Below are 7,235 nucleotides of genomic sequence, written 5' to 3' on the forward strand. Positions count from 1 at the left end.
ATATAAATAAACCATCAAAAACCCAATAAATAAAAGAAGAAAGAGTAAACTAGCGTGTATATCCAAAAAAAACTAAAATAAAAAATAAGAGAGAGAGAGAGAGAGAGAGAGAGAGAGAGAGAGAGAATAAAACTCATCTATGACTTTAAAAATATGTATATCTTACACTAGGTATACTTTGAACTCATATATGTGTGTGTGTGCGCATGTGTGTGCGCGCGCGCGCGCGTAATTGTAATTGTTTTTTATAGTAATGTTTATATGCATGAGTTGTACACTAGTATATATTTAAAGCCAAAGTTAAGGAAAAATTCAATTAGATCCAAAATTAGATTTTAATTGTGAGCTAATTTTGTGTCATATGTCCACTAAAATTTTTAATTTTTGTGCCAAGTGAGTTAACAAGTGCAAAATACTAAAAATCTAATATTAATGAAATATAGAAATAAAAAACTAATCATATATCTACTCAACAAAAATTACCAGACTTTCTATCTTATTAATTAAAATTTTTAATAAAAATAATTATAAGTAGTATTAAACTTATGCAGGGATTTTAATATGCATCTAATTGCATTTATTTTTTCTAATAATTCAATCAATATTTTGTATATTTTTGTGATTAAAAAAATGTATTTATTTTTAAATGCATTCCACGCATACCCATGAATTACATGCTAGTTGGTATGAAAGCAAATAAAAATTGTTTTTGTGTACCATAATTGGTACATCATTGTCGTTGTGGTTGATAACTTGATTGTGTGTTGGGTTTATTGAAAATCTGAGTTTATTTTGAAAACACGGGAATCGCGTGTCAACTCACATAATCAAGTTCAACAGGAAGAGCCAAAGATAAATAATGATAGTTGATTGAACCGGAAATCATGTTTGAGAGAGAGAGAGAGAGAGAGATATTTATTGAGCTACTATAAGTGTGTATTTGGCTCCAGCTTAAAAAGTTAGCTTATTTTACTATTCAGTTTATTTTTGCTACTATTTATTAGCCCCACTGCACTTTGAAGATCTTCAAGCCATTTGAATGTTCTTCAAGTTTTTCAAAGATGCTTCAAGTTCTTCAAAGATTCTTGAGACACAATTTCTCTAGAGCTTAGGCCTCTTGAAAACTTCCTCCTCAAAATGAGAGGGGATGTCCTCTATTTATAGTGATTTTAGAGGATAAGCTCCACTTTGAGTTGATATGCTTGAAAGTATGAAGCAGACTTTCGATTGGCCCAAATTTTTCTTAGAGATAATTATCTCTATTTATCTATATCATATTTTGATAAAGATAATAATCAACAAAGATAAATCATTATCTATTTTTAATTTATTTTAATAAAGATAATTATCTATCAATTTTGACTAGAAAATTTATCTTTATTTTAATTGGTAGACATCACATATTTACTTATAATTAACAATTGATGTTAGAATGGTTTTAGTATGTTATCTTTTCTATATAAGTAGTAAGTACAATATTATATTATTCTCAGTTTCAACATGTCCTTTTAGTTACCATTATTAATTATTACAAAGGGCAGTCTTCAAACAATGATTTTCACTCCATTAAAAGTCACCATTTTCTCAAAGAATCTCAAATAGGGTGGGGAAAGGGGCACTAATAGAAACAGTTGATGCAAAGGAAATGGAATTGTTGGGCACAATACAGAAGTGAGTGGGGATTACTGAACCTGGTGCGCGGCTGGTAAAAAGATGGCGACATATATTCTATTCTATTCTATATTATTATTACCCCTCAGGTTTACCTTTTAAGCCACTCAAAATGATGTTGGTTTGATCACATTCATAGCTCATGCTTAAGTGATTTTTTTTTTTAAGTGCCCTAGATTTTTAAAGAGCCGAATTAATTCTCAGAATTAATTTCTATAATCTACCGATCATGCCAAAGTAATTGACAATTTGACACACCGTTTCGTAGCTCTCTGCACAGAAGACATCAGATGAGCTAAGAAAAACGTTTTATGCATATTTTGTATCAACTTTATTTAACTTTTTGTTGATTACTTTTGATGAAAATATTCTTTGAAAAAATGAAATCATTTTGATTGGGACAAGGATTTCTTTAAATCAGTTTGGAAGATTCTCCTTTAACTCGCTATAATTTATAAAACTATTCACATAAACCATTTAAATAAACAGTATGACTCATTAAAATGGTCATCTAATCAAAAGTACATGTAAATAGCTTTTTTAACCATCACACAATAGATTAGAAAAAGTTTTGCAACCTTATTTCTTCTGGGAATTCTCTCTTTCTTTGGATTTAATTTTTTATGCCTTCTCTACTCTTCAAATTTCTTTTTCTTTTAAATGAGGGTATCTTGAGCTCATCAAAATATTACATGAAAAAACTGCTTAAAGGGTGGCTCCAAAATATTAGTAAAAAGTCTCAAATTTGACATATGTTTTAAGAACATAGAGAATATCCAATTCAACGGTTAGATTTTCAAAATATATAGCAATATTAATTTGTTCAGTAAGAGTTGTAGCTTTGTGTTACAACTTAATTAATTTGTAGCCAAACCTTGTCCTTAAACTTTAGTCCCCTTAACAATATATTAGGTCATTCCAAAAAAAAATCCAAGAAAAATTTTACTTAATTAAAATTTTAAAAGGGATGTAGCTTGCAACATTGATAAGAGACTATTATGTAATGATTTCAAAATTAGAAAATTCATAGAAGAAAATTGTAAGACTTTACGTGTTTGCACATATGTGTGTGTGTGTGTGTTTTTTTATTGTCATCAATATACGAAGTTTTCTTTTTATTAGATTTTGTATAATTTATGTTTCTTAATGACCACTCTCAAAAAAGTTTTTGGATCAGCCACTAGACAAACAATATTTTTACCTTCTTTTTAAGAAATAAAAATGTAACTCTTATTTAGTGGTCTAAAAATATATTCAGCGAGTGAATAAGAATTAATCAAAGCAAGAGGGATTTCTAATTTTAACAAAGCATGCACAGTGTTTTAAGAAAGAAATTTATTGCATGTAAAAATAAAAAAAAAAATCATTCAAGTGCTACATAACTTCTAGTCAAAATTCATTTTTCAACAGTTTAAAATTTTCAAATAATAATGATAATAATAATATTGCATTTTTTCAAAAAATTTTAATCAACAATAATTTTGATGAGCATATAGAAGCCATAAAATCTGATAGGAGCTGAATAGTACTAGCAGGTTGGTTTGGTTGGGTGCACATGCAGCATAGTGAATAAGAGATTGAGCTTTTGAGCTAGCTATATGAGTTGGTAGATTGTTGAGATTGGCGGTAGAGTCAGTGACAGTTAGAATTAGTGAGTGCCTAGCAACTTGTAACAGAATGTATAACTATATATGCTTGATAGTTGATTAGCTAATATAAATAGCTATGGTTACTTGTAATTCACCATCTTGAAAAATACTATGCAAATACTTAATTTCTCTCTCTCTCTCTCTCTCTCTCTCTCCTAGTTCCCTCAAAGAACTACTCATATTCTTCTTAAATCTATAAAAACTAGTGGGTTCTTATCAAAATATCAAATAGTGGATTCAAAAAAATTACTAATATTGATCTTATAATTTTTTATGAAATGGTGTAAGATGATAGAAAAGTTATACAACTTGAATTTTAGTTTCTATATACACAAGTATAAAATATTTATACATACATGCAAAGCAAACCTCTCTTAAAGTTTTTTTTTTTTCTTGGAGTTAAACTGCTCTTTACAGTTTACACCTTTGGTGTGACTTCTATATCAGTCCATCAACTTTCTAGCATGCAATTTACACCATGGACTGCTACAATATACTAATTTGTCTCTTCTATATGGTCCGTCACGTATTTTGACTTGATATGTTAGAAACAACTTCTTCTTCTTCTTCTTCTTCTTCTTTTTTTTTTTTTTGCTTTTCAAAATGACGTTATCTTTGGATAAGTTAATGGCAATATCCTATCAAAAAAAAAAAAAAAAGTTAATGGCAATATTTTAACGTATATATGTTGATGGAATGGACACATCAATATTGTTGTCAAAATATTTGAGGGTATAAATTATAAATTTTCATAACAGACCACCCTAAACACCATATCATATATGAAAAATTATTGTGTACTACCGGAGTACTATAAATGCATACTCCCTCCTATCACATAAATGGTGGGTCTCACTAATTAAATTCATGGTGAGACCCACCATTCATGTGAGACGGGGGAGTACGTATTTATGATACTCTGGGAGTACTTAATAATTTTTCATCATATACTACATAATAAAAGTTGAGCTTAGAAGCTATGGTTACGCCAAGTGCTTCATCAAATTGCAAAAAATAAATTTAGATTTTTAAAAATATATAATTTTTTTTTTATCTTCTTTTCCTATAATTTCTAAGTTGATAAAAATTTTAATTTGATTATAATCCAAATTCTTCATCTAATCCTTTTATTATTAATTTATCAATAATTTCTAAGTTACTAAAAATCTTAATTTGATTATAGTTCAAATTATTCATCTAATCCTTTTATTATTAAATTTATTTTTTACTATTTGTTTAGTTATTAAATTGCTAAACTGTTATAGAAAAGTATTTTAAAAATATATGTGATTTAAGGTACATAAAAAAATAAAAAATAAAACCGAACATTTCTACAAATTGGATTGAACAGTTACAAAGAACTAGGCTAGCATTTCATTGATCAAAATAGCCTTGCCGATTCACATTGAGATTATCATCTATGTATTGTTTAAATTAATTATTATAAATAATAATAATAATAATCATTCACAGTTATCGTGGGATTGTTATTGTGTAATCCTCTCACTTTTGATTTATTTAATTAGCAATTGGAAATCTATTTTATTTATGAGTTATGAGTTCTAGGGAATTAGAATTTTGGTTTCACACTAATTGTTCATTTTAACAATTTTTTTTTTAAAACAATCATAGTACACGTATACAACTACTAATTATATCAACCTTTAATTTTTTTTTAAACACTTCATGGATAGACACAAAATTATAATTATTCATATCGACTTTTCCTATACATCTCTATCAATTTTTTAGATAAATACAAAAAAATTAGTTGTTATTTTTTGTTTAAATTACGTATGATTCTTGATTAAACCGTGCATTGCATTGGCATAACATTAGTAGAAAGTGTAAAATGCATTTTAAACAACCCTTACACAAAAGTTACACCTATCCAAAAAATCATAAATTACCACTCTTCTAATTCTATTCTTACGGGAGATGAACTCATTTATATATATAATTCATTTTAAAATAAATTGTTCATCAAAGTCATACAAAACGAAACTATGTTAACAAAAAATAAGATTCTAAAACATCTAAAGTTTAAATTTCTTTTCCCCAATGTAACTTAAAAAAAAAAAAATTAAATGATTCTAAAAAGAGGAAGAAAAGAGTTCAGGCGAGCAATAAAATAGTTGGAATAATTTCACAGAATATAATAAATTGGATATATATATATATATATATATATATAATAACTCATTTATCCATTATTAACTAAATGATCTTACACACATATATTATCCATCATCCAAACCCTTTTATGTGGTATATTTCGAGAAAAATGGGGTTGTGTAAATATATATTGTACTACCCCTACGACTAGCAGGCACGTTTGTATGCCGAATCATTCTCACAATGTTTCGGGGGCAGGCAAGACGTATAAGGTTTGCCGCGCCCACATTTAGTCACTGCTTGCTGCTCGGGATTTTCGGCAGCATTATCGCTGATTGATTTTGTTTCAACGTCAGCAAGTATTCTGGTTGTGTGGACGGAATCCATGAAAATCAACTCCGAGTCTATTCCGTCCATTATAAGACATTCATGCACAGAGCCACTGCAGTGGTAGGTGCTGCTGCTGTTGTCGTTGTTGAAGTTGAACTGAGCGGACAGTGAAGTAGTAGCTCCAATATGATTTGTGTTGAAGACTAGTTGTAGTAGTATCACTAGGAAGATGGACATAGCAGAGACTGAGATGCTCCTCTTCTCATTAGCTCCCATCCTTCTCTCTCTCAAAACTTGGCAACTCACTCTCATGTGTAGTGTGTATGTGCATTGTGTGATGTGTTTCGTTGGCACTTTATAGTGGTTTGAAGAGTGGGGAACAAATTGACCATAACAGATGCCGCAACATTAATGGATTGGTTCAAAATACTTCTATTCTATACAATATGATCTACGGTTCGACTTTTTTTGCCACCAAGCCACAAAAGCTATTGCTGTAGGTTGTTGGTAAGGACACTGCTATTTTTTAAACTTTAGTGAAGTGCTTTTTTTTTTAACCAAATGTAAACTAATTCTACAGCATTGGTCTTTCAAATTTTAAGTCTCTTTCTCTAGGACCCTTAAACCTGACAAAATTGGATTAAACCCGTTAACTCATCCCAATCCGAAAGATAAAAGACAGATATAGGCAAGAGATTTTGAATCTGTGACCAAAAAAAATTAATTTGAATTTTGAACCCGACCCCTACTATTTCAAGAAGTCTTCACTTTTTTTTTCTTTGAAAAGAAAATTCTCTTTTTCTTGTATAGTGCATCTGTTTTTTTGTTTTAATTTAATTTTAATTTCCACAATTTTAGACTTTCAAATATTTCTCTCTCGAACTCTCACCTTCTTATTAGTTTCTTCTGTTCACTTCACCCCTCATATCTCTCCCTCTCATTCTCACTTTCTAGACCGCTAGTACTCAAATATTTGTTTTCAGTTTTTATATTAAATTTTCTGTTGAGAAATTTAGACACTGGTTGATAGATTTAACAAGTTTTAAATCCAAGTTGTTAATTAGATTTATTATGCATAAACTTGTTAAAACAAACAAATATCAATATCATGTCAAAATCATATGCAGCGGAAAAGTAAATAAGTCAAGTTATGATGACTCAGGAAAACCAATGAAATCAACCAGTTTCACAGTAAAAAACCTAGGAGGAAACCTTCTCGAAAAGCAATTCACTATAGTAAAGAGAAGTTTCAAATCTAGTATAAGACCTTTTTCCCTAGACTCTACAATCCCCATAGATGAACTTATAGCAGAAACCTTCTACCGCTTCAGAACCTCTGAACTCTTCAATATATGAACACCACCCTTTTGATGCACGGTACGTGACTAACTCCTTTGCACGAATCTCAGTACGTGACTCACTCCTTTGCATGAATCCCAATACGTGACTCACTCACCAACTTGAGGAAGA

This window comes from Castanea sativa, chromosome 1 (genome assembly GCF_040712315.1).
Source record: "Castanea sativa cultivar Marrone di Chiusa Pesio chromosome 1, ASM4071231v1".
NCBI lineage: Eukaryota > Viridiplantae > Streptophyta > Magnoliopsida > Fagales > Fagaceae > Castanea > Castanea sativa.